The sequence below is a fragment of the Pinus tabuliformis genome, chromosome J (assembly GCF_031772625.1).
Source record: "Pinus tabuliformis cultivar Carrire ecotype Pingquan chromosome J, CPIR1, whole genome shotgun sequence".
NCBI lineage: Eukaryota > Viridiplantae > Streptophyta > Pinopsida > Pinales > Pinaceae > Pinus > Pinus tabuliformis.
The window spans coordinates 1,427,364,170-1,427,381,589 of record NC_142295.1 but is presented as its reverse complement, the minus strand read 5'-3'; the positions used below and the strand labels follow the sequence as shown (position 1 = coordinate 1,427,381,589).

Sequence of the window (17,420 nt, the reverse complement as noted above, 5' to 3'; positions counted from 1 at the left end):
GCGCGTATTATCTCAAATCCACGCGGTGGTTTACTTTCCTATATTACCTCGCGTGATCAACGACGCCAAGTTAGTGGGCTGTGCTACCACTATAAATCTTAATTTCACTTCCCTCACCTTTGCACTGTCCACACAAAAAAATAGTCACGATTCCCATCTTTGCAAATTCTGCATCGACATTCCTTGAACACAGATCCACGGACAAATTGATAAGCGAATACCCAAAAAGCTTCGAATTCTTCTGTGTCATGGGTGCCAAGTGTACTTCTAGTTGCTTCGGCACTGCCATGGAAGCCGAGTCCAGCAAAGTGGGATGTAAATCGGAATCTTTGTTGCGGAGGTTCAAAAGGCGTATAAAACAGAAAAGCGAAAAGCACTCTTCCAAGCCAGTGGCTTTCTCAAATTACGGTGTCGAGATATCTCCTACTTGCCTTATCAGTGCGAAATCGAATGCTTTGGTAAGTATTTTGTCGATTTCTCGAGACGGAGAATTCGTTCCGATAATACTGTCACCAGTTGGGAAAGCAATATCCAATGAGAGGCAGCCCACTAAGGAGAAGACGCAATTGAGATTCGACGCAGCAGAGATTAAGGTCAAGTCACAGGATCCCAACATTTCAGTGAAGTCACGTAAACTCGAAGTTTGTACTGAAAAACAAGACGAGGCTGCCGTGAAAAGGCCCGATCACCGGTCGTGGATTCGAGTCCTCAAGGCCTTTAGGTTCCCAAAGGTAAACCTTGTATTTTTAGCACATATCAGCGGTTACTAGTATCGGATTTATTTAACTGGTAGTAGTGTGTGGCTGACATTGTCCCGCTGCTATTTTTGGTTGCCAGGAAGTTGCTTTTCACCGAAATGGACCGAAGGTTTACGAGACCCTATCCAAAGAAGTCATACAAAAGATACCAAAACGCCACTAATCGAGCAGACCAAAGTGCAAGATCAGATCTTGCAGAAAAAGGAAGTAGCAGACTCGATTCCGGGACCAATCGAGCACTTATCTAAGTCCAGGGGCACCTCCGTTGCAGTGGATTCTAAGAGCAGTAAACTGTCGAAATTTCTTAATTTTCACAGGAAAGTGAGTTCTCATGCCACCAAACGTCAGGGGATCAAATCCACTACCCTCTCACAGCTTCTGCGCGGAGGCATGAATAGAACTACAGGAAATTTCCAGCCGAAGAAGATTAATATATCGGTAGAAAGAAAGGGAACCACTGCACTGGACGCCACGAGAGAGAGTGTAGGATACAGTATGCTTATAAATTTATGGATTTTGATTATAATTATGACATGCTTGGTAGTGTTCTCAAACAAGCTCTTGGCCGTTCTCTGTACTTCCATATGGTGGTATTTTCTCCCCATCCTGCAGCGGGAGGACGCGTTAACAGAGGCAGATTAGATCTCTCATGTTAAAACACATGAGAGAGAAAATGCTATGTATAAACAAATTTAATGTGAATGAAAAATTTAGTGTTAAGCATATATAAATTTTATAGTTTAAATTTATAATGATTATTATGATCATCTATTAACACCAATATAATTTATTGGTTAAATTTATAAAACTGTTTTAAATTTTAATATTCTTTTTATAATTAATATATTAATCAAATTTAAGTTTTTGGTTAGTTTACTCGTTCGAATTCTTGTCGTTAAATACTTTGCTAATTGAGAAGTCATGGGTCAAGTTTCTTTGAAGTTTTTGGAGTTGGGTCCTTTTTCTTTGGCCTAGATTTTCCATAGATTTCTTTAGATTAATCTATCTAGATTTATCCTAGTGATAATTGTCCCACCACTGATTTGACAACAAAGTTATGGTAGATTTTCCTCACACATATATCATTTGGTGTAATATATATATATATATAGATATGATATCTAATAGATTTTCCTCACACATATATAATTTGGTGTAATTTTATATATATATATATATATATATATATATATTTGATATCTTAAAAAATCTATAGGCATTTAGGTAGTATAAACTATCACAACTCAATCTTGTAAGACCCACAAACTCTGATTGGATTTCAAGCAGAATATATATATATAAACTAGACATAAAATTTAAAGTAATTTTAAATTGAAAAAAAAAAATTAATGTCAAATTTAAAAGTTATGATTAAGTAAGACATTAAATTATAAGATAGTATCATGTTTTATTCAATATTTTTTAAAAGAACTCAACAGTACAATTTCAAGATAGAATGTGATTTTCTCTTGCTTAAAATACATTTTTGAATGCATAAATGGATTTAGCACCCTAAAAAACCACTAGGACACTCTCATTCTATAGATTAAACAACTTAAACTCAAGTTTTTAAAATTTTTGAAAAAATGTCATGAAAATGGTCATTTCATCTATAAGTTAGACTACTTTTTTAATTAATAATTTTATTTGTATCTTTTATCTTATTTAAATATATAATTCTTTAATAGTAAACATATATTTTTAATTTCACCAATATATATGTATTTTGGAATATGGAATCTAGAATTTTAATTTAATAATCAATAATACACATAAATCAAAGGTTGAAAGTTTTTTTTTTGTTTGCTAGCATTTAAGTTGTCAAAATAAGGAGTGTCTTAATAAACATTGTGAGAAAAGGTTGAAAGTTATATTCAAAGTAGTTAGGTTTTTTCCCCTTTAATTGAAATGATTAATTAAAAAAAAATGTCATTTGAATTGAGCTATGGTTTTTTTGGAATTGAGTTATGGTTTTTTGGACAAGTGGTATTGATAAGTCAATGTATTGGTCCATTATATCATTAAAAAGCTTATTTAAAAATTAACAATCTCCATGATTAAGAATCTTGGTCCATGTTTATAGACATGTTTAACTTATATATTAACTTTTTTTAATTAATAATGATTTAAAAGAAAATTACAATTTAGATGGTTTTATGATTTCTTAAATTTTTGTCAAAATAATATGTATCATGAAATGTGTGTTTCAATGCCTATTATAAATGGATGCCTATCAAAATATACAAACCATTTAATTTATATAATTATGTTAGTTATAACATTCATTCAAATTATAACTTTCTAAAATTATATATTTAATTTTATTAAACCTAAAAATCTCTTTATAATTTTATTATTAATTAATAAAATTTAAATTTAAATATATTTAAAAAAAAAAAAATTGTGTTATATTATAAAACAATAAATATAATAACATTATTATTTAAATAAAAATAATGAAAATTTCATTATCCAAAAGCAATTATATTATATACCTACTATTATTAATGGTAAAGATTTATTTTAATTTAGTTGAATTTTAAGATAGGAGATTAAATTGTAATCATGATAATATTTGGGTTAAAGATAAAGATTATTTAAAAGAACATAACCATTTTGATATATTATCAACTATGTACTATATTAAGGTTAAATATTACTTGAAATCATCTAATTTTATTGTTGTAATGTCAATCATGACACTCTACAATATTATTTTTTTTTTTTAAGCACCATATATTAAAACTTAAAACTATGTGTTATCCGCTAAGAGCACATTTTATTTATATAAAAAGAAACATGTCAATGCATAATAATAAAATACAAGAGGTAAAGAATAAATTAGTAATAATAGAACATATATGGAAGCCGCATAAATCATGACACACTCATATTGGAAACCTTAAACCAAAAAACCAAAAAGTATTAGATCTATTACTCTTGGACAAAAGGAACCTTAAAATGGATTATCCAAAACCTACTAATAGGGTCAATTACATGCAATACTATGGAAAAAATACCATGGTCACCAATGCCATGTGTCCAAAAATCAAGATTGTAGACTACACTCATTTGACTTTATGCCTATTTTAAGCTTGAAAAGCTTGAATTGGGGAACTTCTTTGAATTGAATTTGAAAAACTTGCATGGCCCCCTATCACTCTAGACATTACCATGGGTAAGCATACCTGACTTGGTTTTACAATCATATGCTCATTTATACGGAGTTAAAAATGTTCGATCTTCAATGTGTGTGTGTGTGTGTGTGTGTGTGTGTGTGTGTTCGCAGGTGCATGTGCATGTGTATTTGTTATTACCTGTGCACTTATGCTTCCATTCTCACATTATCACCTTCTCACACTAGGTGCTCTCTGCATGCCACCAAAATCTTTAGTCATAGACAACTCTAGCTCAACCTCGATCTCCATTTGTAGCTCTGTTAGTTGCTATTTGTGTACACGAAATTTCCTACAAGAGACTCTCCCTCTCACACTTAAAATTTATCCTCTGGTAGTTGTGTCATGTGGCACTCCATATGCTTGAATGCCAACATTAGACCACTCCCCTCAAAGAGTTTAGTTTAACCCTAGTTATGATACCACTAAAATGTGAGAGATGAATGATATTCTAGAGATAAAAAATTAATAAACATAAACTAGAAACATATAAATCACATATAGGATTTATCTAGGAAAATCTAAACTAGAGAAAATCCAACCATGAAGCTTAAATTACATCTTGGCCAAATATAGCCACATTACTAGCTGAGTGATCCCAATAAATTCTCTCGTCTTGGGAGCTTGCAATGGAGTATTATAAGCCTATTTATAGGCTTCATTGCATGCAATATCATGGATCAATACAATGGGTCACTAATACCATCTACCCAAAAACCATGTATTGTAGACCAAACAACTTTGACTATATGACTAGCTCAAGTTTACCTAACCAACTCTCCTTTAAATTGACTTAGGGGAATTCTTAAAACCCAAGTTGGGAAACTCACATGCCTTCCCTCCTACCATCACTCTAGAGTATTGGGAAAAATATTGAGAGCGAGGGAGGAGGTGGCTGAATGAGTATTTTTATTTCACTTAGACTTCAATTTCAAATTCAAAGAAGTGTATGCTATTGTATTCATGTGTATGCGCCATCAGTGAATTAAAATGTGTATGTGTAGATTTCTAATTTTTCATAAATTTCATCAGTGATTTAACCTAACCATTGCATAATTATTTATTTAGTCATTCATGATGCAATACCATGAGTAGTAAAGAGTAAAAAAACCATAACATATAAGCAACACATCAACATATAAGGACATTGGGATTTTAGTTGGGAACCCAATGTGGGAGAAAACAATTGTTGTTGTCATCTTAGTATTCTTCTTTTATTATAAAGAAAGTAATTTTACAATTATGTACTCGCACAGAATCTTGCTAGCATGCAAGCTCCTACTTGTAGGAGGATACAACCTCCACTTGTTCTCTAGCTCCTATTGGAAGGGAGCTACAACCGCTAATCAAGTTTATCAGCTCCTACTGGAAGGAAGCTCCAACTCCCTCACTGAAGGTTACGATCCTCAACACCTCATGGACCACATTTCATAATATTTGATACTGGATCCACCCATCTCAATCAACCATCAAACCATGTAGGCCATTTTCATCAAATTTTCAAACTAGACCCACACCCAACATTATGCTCAATACCAATTAACCATTTTGAAACCAAATATTGAATACTAAACTACTAAATACCAATATTGAATCACTAAAACTATACCATGCCAATATACCAAGCCATAACTAAATCAATCCACTGAATAAACTCAAATTCAATAACCAATCATCAATCTACATTATCAGACAACAATCATTCTGATCAAGACATCCTTGACAATTAGCAGTGAATAATACATAACTAATTATTTTTTATCACCAAGCAACATTTCGAACCTAGAACATATACATGACTATCATTAAATAGATTCACACATATACACACTTCTTATGCATAAAACCTATGTACATATCTCAAAACATATTTTTCACTGGTCTTTGACAACAAACCATATATCACTGAAACTTTGTCAAGCTTTGTTAATCATTACCAATAACAAATAGGACCATACTTATCAACAAATAGCATCATTAATCAAACCACATTTACTTAGAGAGTATACATGGTTATTCTAAAGCATATCCACATGTGTATGCAACATTCCACAAAGCAAACAATGTACATATCTTAACACACATCAAACCCTCTTCATAAGCATTATTTTTGTCTTGCATTTAGACTCTGTCAAAATCATATATCTTTGCACATACATCCACATCAGAGTTCTATTATAACCATAAATCTTGCATTTTTAGCAATTCAAACATTCTGCAACAAGTAAATTAATCAAGCATATAATTCAACACGTCTTTGGATCTCTCAGATCTGAGCCTTCTCCTTGCTCCCTGGTGCACACATGTTTTAGATCAAATCACATATGAATGTTCCATTTCATTTCACACTTTACTCCTTGATCTCCTTCTCCTTATATAGTTATTTTCCTTTCCAATACAACAGGAAAATCCCTTGGTAATGTTGTCTATAATTATTGAGAGGATCAAATAAACGTTGCTGACACAATACTATGGGTGATTACCATGGGAATAACTCCTGGTTTTCTATTGTCCATGGTTAGGATTATGTATGTGACTTTCATTCATTAAAACTGCATATGTACTTGACTCTTATTTACACTAGTCATGTATACTTTTCAAACTTCACACTTTCATGTTTTCTCAAAGTAAACATGTGGCAAGATTGTCAATACAGTTCCTCATCTTTGCAATACATGTACCAATACTCATGTCATTTGTAGTAGTTTCATAATCATCATATTATAACCAGGTTTGCATCAAGGACATATTTGCACATATGACCTATTTTATAACCAATGACTCTATGATCCCATGTTTACATCAATCACCCAAAATGGTGTTACATACATGATATGACTTGATCCCAATAACCCATATATGACTAAATTTTACAATGCTTGCAATATGGGGCTTTTGATGACCCGTATATCAAAATAAATACATGAGATTAAACCATGGTATCCATAGATACTCTCTATAACAACAATGGATATATATATGAAGACTATTTACAACACTAATAAAGACTGAGCAGTAACATATGAGAATGCATAGAATTGGTTAGTAATCATAAGAGTGTCTATGATCATCAACAACGATAATTTCATATCATTTATTCCCTTCATCAATAACAACAATAATGTGGCATCATCAATAGCTTCAACATATATAAACCAAGGCATATTGACAAAATCATATGGATATCCTTCTGATCAGTTAAAATGTTGATCAACAGTGACTAATGCAAGAATATATATTAGCAACAATAATATGAACTCATCATAGTCAACATCATGCAATAAGGAGTGCCCATAATACCAACAATGAGCCATTATAAGTATAGAAGATGCTCCCCTTGAATATGTGCCATATTTTTATCACCATAGCACGTACGCATGCACACACACACATATATATCCTCTTCACCATTGAAGATGTTAGCAAAACATGCATCAAAGAACTAGATCAACAACAACAATAATATAAGATCATGAATCAACACATATAAACATTAGATATACAACATCAATAGTCTGCAATAAACCAATGTAAGACCAACATGTCAAAAAGGTACTTATGGAAGCATGAGAAGCTCCCCCTAAGATTATTCCACTTCTTCTTTACCACGGATAAACGTACATCACTATTTGAGTTATTTCCTTTGTCCTTTTCCAATCTCAATGCCAATTTCCATAGTTAATAATAAACCATAAGTGATTCCCAATGTAATGCTTCCCCCCTCCATTCAGATTGGAATACGTGTCCCATGACCTTGGTCTTATTTTATTTACATATAAACTTAACCCAAGGCTATTACAAACCCCTGCCCCTTGGGGGGACATCGTCCTTAGTGTTCTATGACACTTATGACCATCCAAAACGTTGAAAACAAAACATACTACTTATTGGAGATTTATAAACAAAGCTAAACGTAGTAATTACAATCACACACACACACACACACATATACCAAAAAATCATTTTCTTCAACCAACAAGTAAAGAAGGATATAATGCTCGCATTTGATCGACCATCTTCCATGTAGCTTCATTGTGCCCAAAGTGCTTCCATTGCACTTTAACTTGCTTTATTTCTATGATTGGGAGAATGATTTGTTTATGTTTCAATATGCATTGTGGATATGGTTGGAACTCTTCCTCTGGTTCCACCTGCAATAAATACCAATCAATCACATGATCAACATCTTGTACATATCTCTTAAGCAATGAAACATGGAAAACATCATGGACTTTGACCAATTGCGGAAAATAAATTATGTAGGCCACTGGTCCAATCATCTCGAGGATCTCAAAAGGCCCGCAATATCGAGGTGCCAACTTTGCACATGACCCAATCCTCAAGGAGATCTTCTTGGGCTTGATTCACAAGTACAAATGCTCCCCAACCAGAAAGTCCTTGAATTCTCTATGTTTATCCGCATAAATCTTCTTCATGTCATGTACTACCTTCAAATTATTTTTAATAACCTGCATCTCGAAGGATCTAGGTATGGAAAGGGTGTACACCTAGGTCCAAACCCGGATATGCCCTTGGTCGTATGTCAAATGGTGAGTGTAGAAATTTGATAGATATTGCAACTACCCAAGATTTCAAACTAAAAAACAAGAGACACAATTCTACTCTACTAATCTCCGAAATGGAAATCACAATTTAGAACAAAATGCATAAACATGGAATAAGCAAAACCACAAATACATAGTGATTTCTAGAGGACCCAACTAGGAAAAAAAGCCCTCAAGCCTCTTTTCATTAATAATTTGAATAGAGAAACTATTACAATTACTAGCTCCAGGTCTGAGCTCAACCTGCAAAAGAATAATTGTTCTCTTTGTTCAATGAGAAACTTTGGCCAACACTTAGCCAATTATTTTCTCACGAGGCCTCCTATTTCCTTGCGTGAATCTGAGCAAATTTGAGCTCCTAAACAATAGGGAAGTCCCTATTTCCTTGTTCAATTCCCAAGGGATTGATCTCCTAACTGCATGCAACTTTTCGCACACTCAACTAGTATACAACCCATGTTACACTAGCCTTTGTCTCCTTCACTTCAGCTGAGCAATTCGAATTCTATGCATGTATGAGCTCTTTTGAACTAATTGATCAGTTAACTGACAGATCTCTAAGTTAGACTGTTATCCCACTGCACAACTGGCCTTCAACTGACTCTATAAATAGTTAGAGGTTAGTTAATTAAATACAATTGAAAATAATTGAACTATATTGCTAAAATTTAACAATCACACATGCATGAAAACTGAAAACCCACTAACTCGAATTTACAGAGCTAACTAAGTGACAAGAGCCATGTCACACTAGTTAACTTCCTCCAAGTTCTCTTTTCGATGTGGAAATTCGATTTCATCAATTTGATTAAGGCTAAGGTCAAATTGAGCCTTTCTTGCTACATTTTTTAACATTGGGCCCTACCTTAGATTAACCTCACATTCACTTTAGGACCATTGGGGATCCTGATATGATAGATGATTCCATAAAAGTGCAAGCCTAGATTTGGTTAAGGCCGAATACACTTGCAGAGTAGTGAAGCATTAGTGGACCTCATAATGTGTTGATGTGGTAATGCCATAGGGGGTAGATAGGGACCATGTGATTCCACATGGAAGAATAATGATGATGCAGCCTAATTTAAATGGGTAAACTTCTTATGGGTATACATTTCAATCTAGGAGTTAGATTGAGGTGAAATTTATATTACCGGAAACCTCTTAACGAGATGAAGGTAATGGTGGTGTGTTTTTTGAGAATAAAGTCTTTGAGAAAAAGAGGTTGTGTGACTTCATCTTCATAGTAGACCTTGGAGATTATGTCAAAGAAAATAGGTAACACCTCCCACAACCCAAGATAAGACAATGAGGTGGGAAGGTATGTTAGAGAGTGGTATCAGAGCTTAGGTTTAACACTAGACATGAAGAGGATCATGTACAAAATTTAATACAATAATTTAATTATTGCATATGATAATTTTCTTTGGATTTATAGTTGATGTGGTTGCTCACCTTGATAGAATGTTGATATGTCATAATTGAATTGGGTTTTCATTATGTGAACAACTTTAGATCAACATGCTTAGTGTTGATAGGCCAAGGTAATAAACTACTATATTCATGTCAATTTTAACTGACAATTGTGTGTGTGTGACAACAAAGAGAGGGAGATAAGAAGACACAAATTCCAGCAAGAAATAGAGGAATGAGCAATAGAATGGTACAATATAGTACAAATAGATCTCATCATAATCAGGAAGAGCAATCAGTTGGGAAGAGGTCAAAGGAAAATTCTCCTGGTTGGATAGATACTCTTAAGAGATTGAGCCTAGTTGAACTGAGAATTTGTAAGGAGGACATTTAAAATATTGTCTGATCACAAGAAAATCAAGCACAAGTGAATTCAGTGGTTTTGTAGAGCTTATCAGATATGCAAAGGAAAAAGAAACATGAGCTTGGTGCTAACTATCTAGCCAAGCACAAATCCAAGCAAAGACCATCTGAAATGTTGTCATGTTTTCTTTGTACTTATCTAAAACATTACTCTTGCAACCTGCTACAATTCCAACTCATAGTACATCACTTCTCTCTGCACTATTATTGGTGCTTACTACTCCATTTTTTCTTCATCTTCCTTCATGGTTGTAATCTCCCCTCTTCTACAATTGCAAAATGTTTTCCAAAACTAATTTTTATATATTTTTTTCATTCATATCCTTTGGTATACTACTTATTTCTTCTTAGATCTACTTCTGAACCATCTCCACCTCAACCTTCTTTTCCAAAATATTCACTTTGCAATCTTCTTCAAATTTTCCTAACTAGTCCATGATTGCATTAGTTTAGACATTTCCATCTTCTTTGCTCCTTTCCTAATTAGTCCAACATTTGCATTAGTTTAGGTCACACCTTCAATAACTACTCCATTTTTATGAACACATCAACTTTGTGTTCATCTTTTATATCCTCATCTTCTAGTGTATTATATAGCTCATTGCTAAATTTTCTTCTACAATTTTGTTGCCAATATTCAAACCAACTATTGCACCTTGTTCTTTATTTTTGTTGTCATTATTAATTTCAACAGCTTCTTTTACATTCTCCTCCTGTTTCATTGTACAATCATCAATACATGATCCATAACTACAACACAATTCAAATTCAAATTTTTAAATTCATATATCACAAAAGGGACCTTCGACAATAGTGGTTCTCACATCACTATGCTTGGATTTCCAATCTCGCTTGCACACATCTTGCTAAAGGTCCAAGTTTTCTCTCCTCTTTAGGCTTGCATTCCACCACTTGTTGTACATTCTTCATATGTCTACTTGAATATGTAGATATTCCTCATCCTCTATTTGATTCATTTGTCATTGATGTCTCTCATCACCCTATTAATTCAACTCTTTTGGGTTCTTCATTGCTTTAATTTTTGTTGCTTCTCTTCTCTTTTGAGTTCCACTTAATAATTTCTTCCCAAGTTCTAATAAAAATTTATATATCTTGAGTAAGCACCATTTCCCACTCTTTTCATTATCTCTAGCCATTCTCCTACTAATAGGTGTCTCGTTCATATGATCAAGTTCTCGAAAAACTGCTACCGAGCCCTTGCCTACTTCTAAACCCCTGTGGAGGCTCGTTCCGCGAGGCTGCACTTCTCCGGGACCTTGGTCCTCTCCACATTCTTTTTGGGCAATGCATGCCATAGCTAAGATTCCTATTGTGTTGAGATTTATCTAAGGATGCCATTTGTGTAAACGTCTTATACATTTCTCTTCTCACATTGTCATTATTAGTGCAATGTTTTCCAATTTGTGAGTTTCTCCTTGAACCAATAATACAATCTTTGCAATCTCCTTTTTACATGCTTCTCAACACCACACTATTACAATCTCTCACAACTTCTACCCATCAATCTTCTCTCTAACATGAGTTGTTTATGCCTGTATTTTTCTTCTCATGATTCTTATGTTTATCTAACTATCCTTCATTCTTTGTGTTATCCAAATTATGGAAATCCTTTTCCATCAAATTTCTAGACTTTTTCCTTTAAAAATCATTCTACAAAAAGAAATAAAATCAATTTTCCTCAACTTTCATCTTTCTCCTATAATGCAAGTACATTCTCTTTAACTATTCTCCCAAGAATCCATTTTACTAGAATCATCTTCACTAACAATACACCCATTATAACTTGATTTGATATCTACAATTATGCAAACTAGAATATTCAAAAATAAAAGCAAATACAGCAAACAATAACAAGAAACAATTCTAATTTAAATTTAACAATATAAATACGCACAACAATTTTTCCATTATTATTAAAATCATTAATCTTACTTTCACATACCCATGAATCACGTGTCCAACTCTAACATGCGGCATCATTTTTGTGGCCTGAATAGTCAAAATTGAAAGAAGAAAAAGTGTAATGAGATGTAATATTTACCGCACACTCGAAGCAAAGTTCAAAAGTAATCGTTAAATTTAATATTTTTAATATAAAATTATGTTGTTAAATAAATATATTTTAGAAAGTTCGAAAAATATTGTTATCATTCAATTTTTAACTATGATAAATTAAATTTATAATAAATATATTTTTTAATAACTTTAAAAATTAATAAAATTATATTTATTCTAAAAATATAGAATTATTTTCTCTGTCCGGAGAAGTGTATCTTGTAACGTAACTAATTATGCACCACATTTGCACTACCATCAACTTGTTTTTAAAAGATCCTAATGACGTATTCGGTCCATAGGAGGTCATAGCCCATGCGCAAAATAAGGTTTGTAAAATGGGGATCTTACAATTTCGAGGTACCTTCGCTTTTATTGACTTACCACCATTTTGGGATATCAAAGCTGCATTTGCTTTTTATTTTTGAATTTTTTTGGTGTGGGTGGTTAGAATCGAGTTTGTCCATATAGGAGTTGTTTTTAATGTAATTTAGTTTTTGGTGTTGGAATTAAGTGGAAAATTTTGTGGTGAAATTTTGATTTGTTTTATTTAAACTAGTTTTTTGATTGTATATATAGATTCAACACGCTGAAAAACTCCTAAGTCACTTCTATTCTGTAGGTGTTTTCCCGTAGAAAAAAGTCGTATTTTTATTCATATTGATAAAATTACATTTTGTAGATGCTTGAAGCATATGCAAATCGATGTTCCTGTAATGACAGGCAACAAACATAAAGAAAAACACAAAATAGCAAATGGTTGTTCCTGTAATGACAGGAAAGCAACAGAAATAACAATATAGAAAAAAAATAAGTTCCAGCAAGCCTAAACTTTTCTGCCCTTCTTCTTCTCCACCCGTCGCCAACCGCCAATGTCAAGAATGGGTGTAATAATTGCTAGCTGATTTTCCATTGGGATCAATGGAAGTTCTTTGTCGGATTCTGAGCCCTCTGATCCATGAGTTCGTTTGATGCCACTTACTTCCATTTGTGGCTCTTGTTGCAGATCTGAAATGTGTGGCCCCAAATGAGTAATTGGGGCGTTCTCTTCCTGTTTGTATTTCTGTCTCATTTGAGTATCAGGTTCTGTTTGATTCTCTGTAGGATTCACGTTTATGTCTTCTTCTTCCAAAGGGTCTGTATGCTGCCACCCTCTGGGATTTTTTTTGTTGTTTCTTGGTTCTCCTGGGGTCCTTTCGAGTAAATGGGCAGTCATATTGTAGGTGCCCTGTTTACATGCAGCCCCTGCACCAGAACGCTATGTTCTCATAGTCGAGCGGTTGTATCCATTGAGAATTATTGAAGTTCAGGGTGATATGATCAGGTAGCCCCTGACTCAGATCCACTTCTACACATATTCTGGCAAATGTAAATATTCCCCTGATAGCTCTGTCTTCGTCGATTTTTAGGAATTTCCCCACAGAGTTGCCAATGGCAATTAGTATTTTGTGATGCCAAAAATGTAGAGGGAGACCATGTAGCCTTACCCATACCGGCATAGTTGAGACTTTCATAGTATTGGCGTCGAAATCAGAATACCAGGGGATAATGAAGAGGCCAGCATTGCCCAAAACCAGGGCCCCTGATTGATAACGATGTCACGTTCTTGTTCTGTGTTAAATCTAACTATGAAAAATCCTTTAGGGCATAGGTAAATTTCACAGTTAGCTGTCCATGTTGAAAATATCCATTGGTGCAAGGCATTTGATTTTGGCCAGAAACCATTAAATCTACAAATAACTGCATTTTTGGATAGATCTGTGTGTAGACTAGTTACCTCTGGCTCAGATACTAGTAGCGTTGGTGATTCTGGCTTTTGTTTAACAATGTAGGGTCCCGGTAGCTCTGGTGATGGTGCTGCTTTATTTTTCATTTTTTCCTTTCCTTTCATTGCATCCCGAAAGGAACCTGTATTTTTAGAGCTAGTACTAGTGCTTCTGCCATGCAGTTGGAGATTAAGAATAATGGTTGAGTCGTTGGCAATGCTGTAGTGCTGGAGTGTTTGGTTGTATTGCATACTGTATCCAGAATATATAAGGTTTTGATATTGAGTTAGGGTTCCAAGGTGACCCTGGATCTTCTTTTTTAACACATGGATGCTGATCCCCTTACTGAGCTGCATGCAAGAGTGTTCACCCCCAATCAATTTGATGAAAATCTGGATCAGATCTGCGCCCATGCGGAGTAGGCCCCGATTCACTGGTTTGTAAGCTAGATCTGGCGAAAAGATGGCAGATCTAGGGTTCATATATCTTCCCACTGTGGAAGAGAAATGTCTGCCTCCAACCAGCAATTTTCCAGGTGCTGCCTTGGCAGATCCGATGTGTAGTTCGACAGATCCAAAGCATTCAATAGTGATGTCGTGCGATCCGTTTGATCCAGACCCAGTAACACACCGTTGCCCCTTCTGTTGCCCAACCGCCCTGAAGATCTGAAGAATCGGGTCTTGACAGTTTTCCTCAACTATCTTTCGGTACTCGCAGACGGCCAAAATGGTATGTCTGGTATCCGTGGGGAGGCCCCAGATCTGGCCATCCGCTTGGTAGTTCTCATCTTCCCATATGCCCATGCGGTCATATTTTGGACCCACTGCGAGATCTCTGCTCTGGGCACTTTGCATCCAACCCGCCGAACAGTGGCAGGGGTTTTCATTCTTGCCATGGATCTTGCTCAGGGGGATAGGCATACAGAGTTCCGCTGCCCTGTCCAGGAGGTGAGTCGCGGGAGCAAAAGTGGATTCCGCAGCGAAGAAAACCTTCCGTGTGCCGCATTGCTGATAAATTCCATTGAAAGTCTGCGCATGCTTGTTTTGGAAACGTGGAGCCTCAGCTTCCAGCGGATTCTGGGGTGATCCAGCCCCTGCGTATACGGTCGCGTTGAAAACCCTAGCGAGAGGTGCCATTGCAGATCCGAGCTCAAACCACCACCCACCTCCTAGAGGCTAGACCAAAAATCTATTCTGTAGGTGTTACCCATGAAACTTGTGAATTTAATGAAATTCCTGTCAGATTTTACAGAATTTAAACAGGAAAAGTCTTTCAAAAAATCACACTAAAAACAACTCGTATTATATATACCATAAAAAAATAAACAATATCATATTATATATATTTGTTTTTATTTTCCCTACAATTTTACTGAGAGTGAAATGTTTGTTTCTTAGGAATAATTTCAAAAGTTGAGTGATATTATTTATATATAGAGTTGTTTTTATTCTTCTTACAATTTCATTGAGATTGAATTTTTCTTTTTGAAATAATTTTTATATGAAAGATTGACATTTTTGTTTTTTGGAAATATATATATATATATTAGTTTTTATTCTTTACAATTTTAATCTAGATTGGAATGTTTGTTTTTTGAGAGTAATTTCTTCATGAAAAATTGACATATTTATTTTTTTAAATAATTTTTACATGAAAATTAACCAACTCATTTATACTTGATTTTCCATAAAAATAGCTAATTTTAATATCCAATGAACCACATTTTTTTATGATGGTGATGATGGTTAACCTCCAATGACCCCAAACTTTGGTCTATGGACTTAAAGAAACGAATTATTTAGTTTGATTTATGATTTTATTCCTATGCTCAAAAAGCTTCGAGAGAAGCCTCCCGAGCTCACTATAATTTTGACATCGTAAAAGGCTAGGAAGGTCAGTGTTGCAAAACTGGGATCTAATGTGGTTGTATGCGGGGCACTCTAAGAGGAAGTGATTTTCATCGTCGATGTTCATATTCTCACACAGAGGGCAGATCCTTTCCATTCATGGTGTTTTAGGAACTGCCCAACTAGGTGTTTCACTATAAAGCTCATGAGAGTTCGTTCTAATCTTGGCTATATTAATTTTCTTCTTTGAGCTAGTTAAAACAGAGAGATACTTTTGATCTTCTAGGGTGGGGTTGATGACCTCCTTATAATATCTTAATTTTCTTTTAGTTCCTAAATCTTTCTCACACCACATTTTTTCTTTGAACTTAGAAATAACAATAGTTTTAATGTTATTAATGTTTTGCAATGCACCATTCCCGTCCATCTCCCAATAATTTAACTAGGCTCTCGTGTTTTTATACCAATCTCATTTAAGACTTAGGTAGGTTTGACTAGAATTTAAAACCTATAACATGTAAACCAAAAAATTGTTTTACGAAATGTTAAAATTTTATTTTAAAACAAAATTAATTTATAAAAGTCTAACTTCCGTGTTAGACACTTTATGGGAATTTAAGATCAATTCTATCAAATGTACAGAAATTATAATATTTTTTGAAAGATATATTTATTTTGACTTTTTAAAAATAAATTAGCTCACAATCTCAAATCCTGTGACACAAATAATTCAGGTTACGTATTAACAAAAACTCATAATCAATCATTTGACCGACCAGACAGACATACATGTATTAACAAAAACTCATCTCTGGATCAAGGTAGTGAGCGAACGCTTTTTAATACGTGTTGAATTTTTAGAGAGTAGGCACATGTTTTTTAAACAAAACGTGCTTCTAATGATACGATAAAGAGTTGGGACATCAATTTGATTTATTTGCACATATTATCTCAAATCCATGCGGTTTGCTTTCCCGTATTTCCTCGCGTTGGACGCGTTAACAGATGCAGATCACACTAGATGTTAAAACGCATTCGATAGAAAATGCGGTTTTTTAATTTAAAATTTGTTTTTAAATATATTTTAATTTGATTGAAAAATTCAGTGTTTATTTATCCAAATTTTATAATTTTAGTAAGAAATTTTGATTATTCAAATATCAATTTGGAAAAAAAATGAAAATTTACTTTATCTATTAAAACCAATATAATTTATCCGTTAAAATAATAAAATAATATTTTAATATTTAATAAGTAATTTATAAATAATATAGTTAAACATAATATAATAATATTTTAAAATTTAATAAAATCAAATAATTAATTTCAAAACTACAATCAATTTAAATTCAAGTCACAGTGAATAAAGCATAGCTTCTGAAATAAGTATTAAGGATTT

At 33.8% G+C, this 17,420-nt stretch overlaps 1 pseudogene; it reads left to right on the top strand.

The window, feature by feature from the left end:
• The first annotated feature begins 248 nt into the window (after nt 1-248).
• On the top strand, nt 249-1,400 carry LOC149232716 (uncharacterized; annotated as a pseudogene).
• The last annotated feature ends 16,020 nt before the right edge of the window (nt 1,401-17,420 follow it).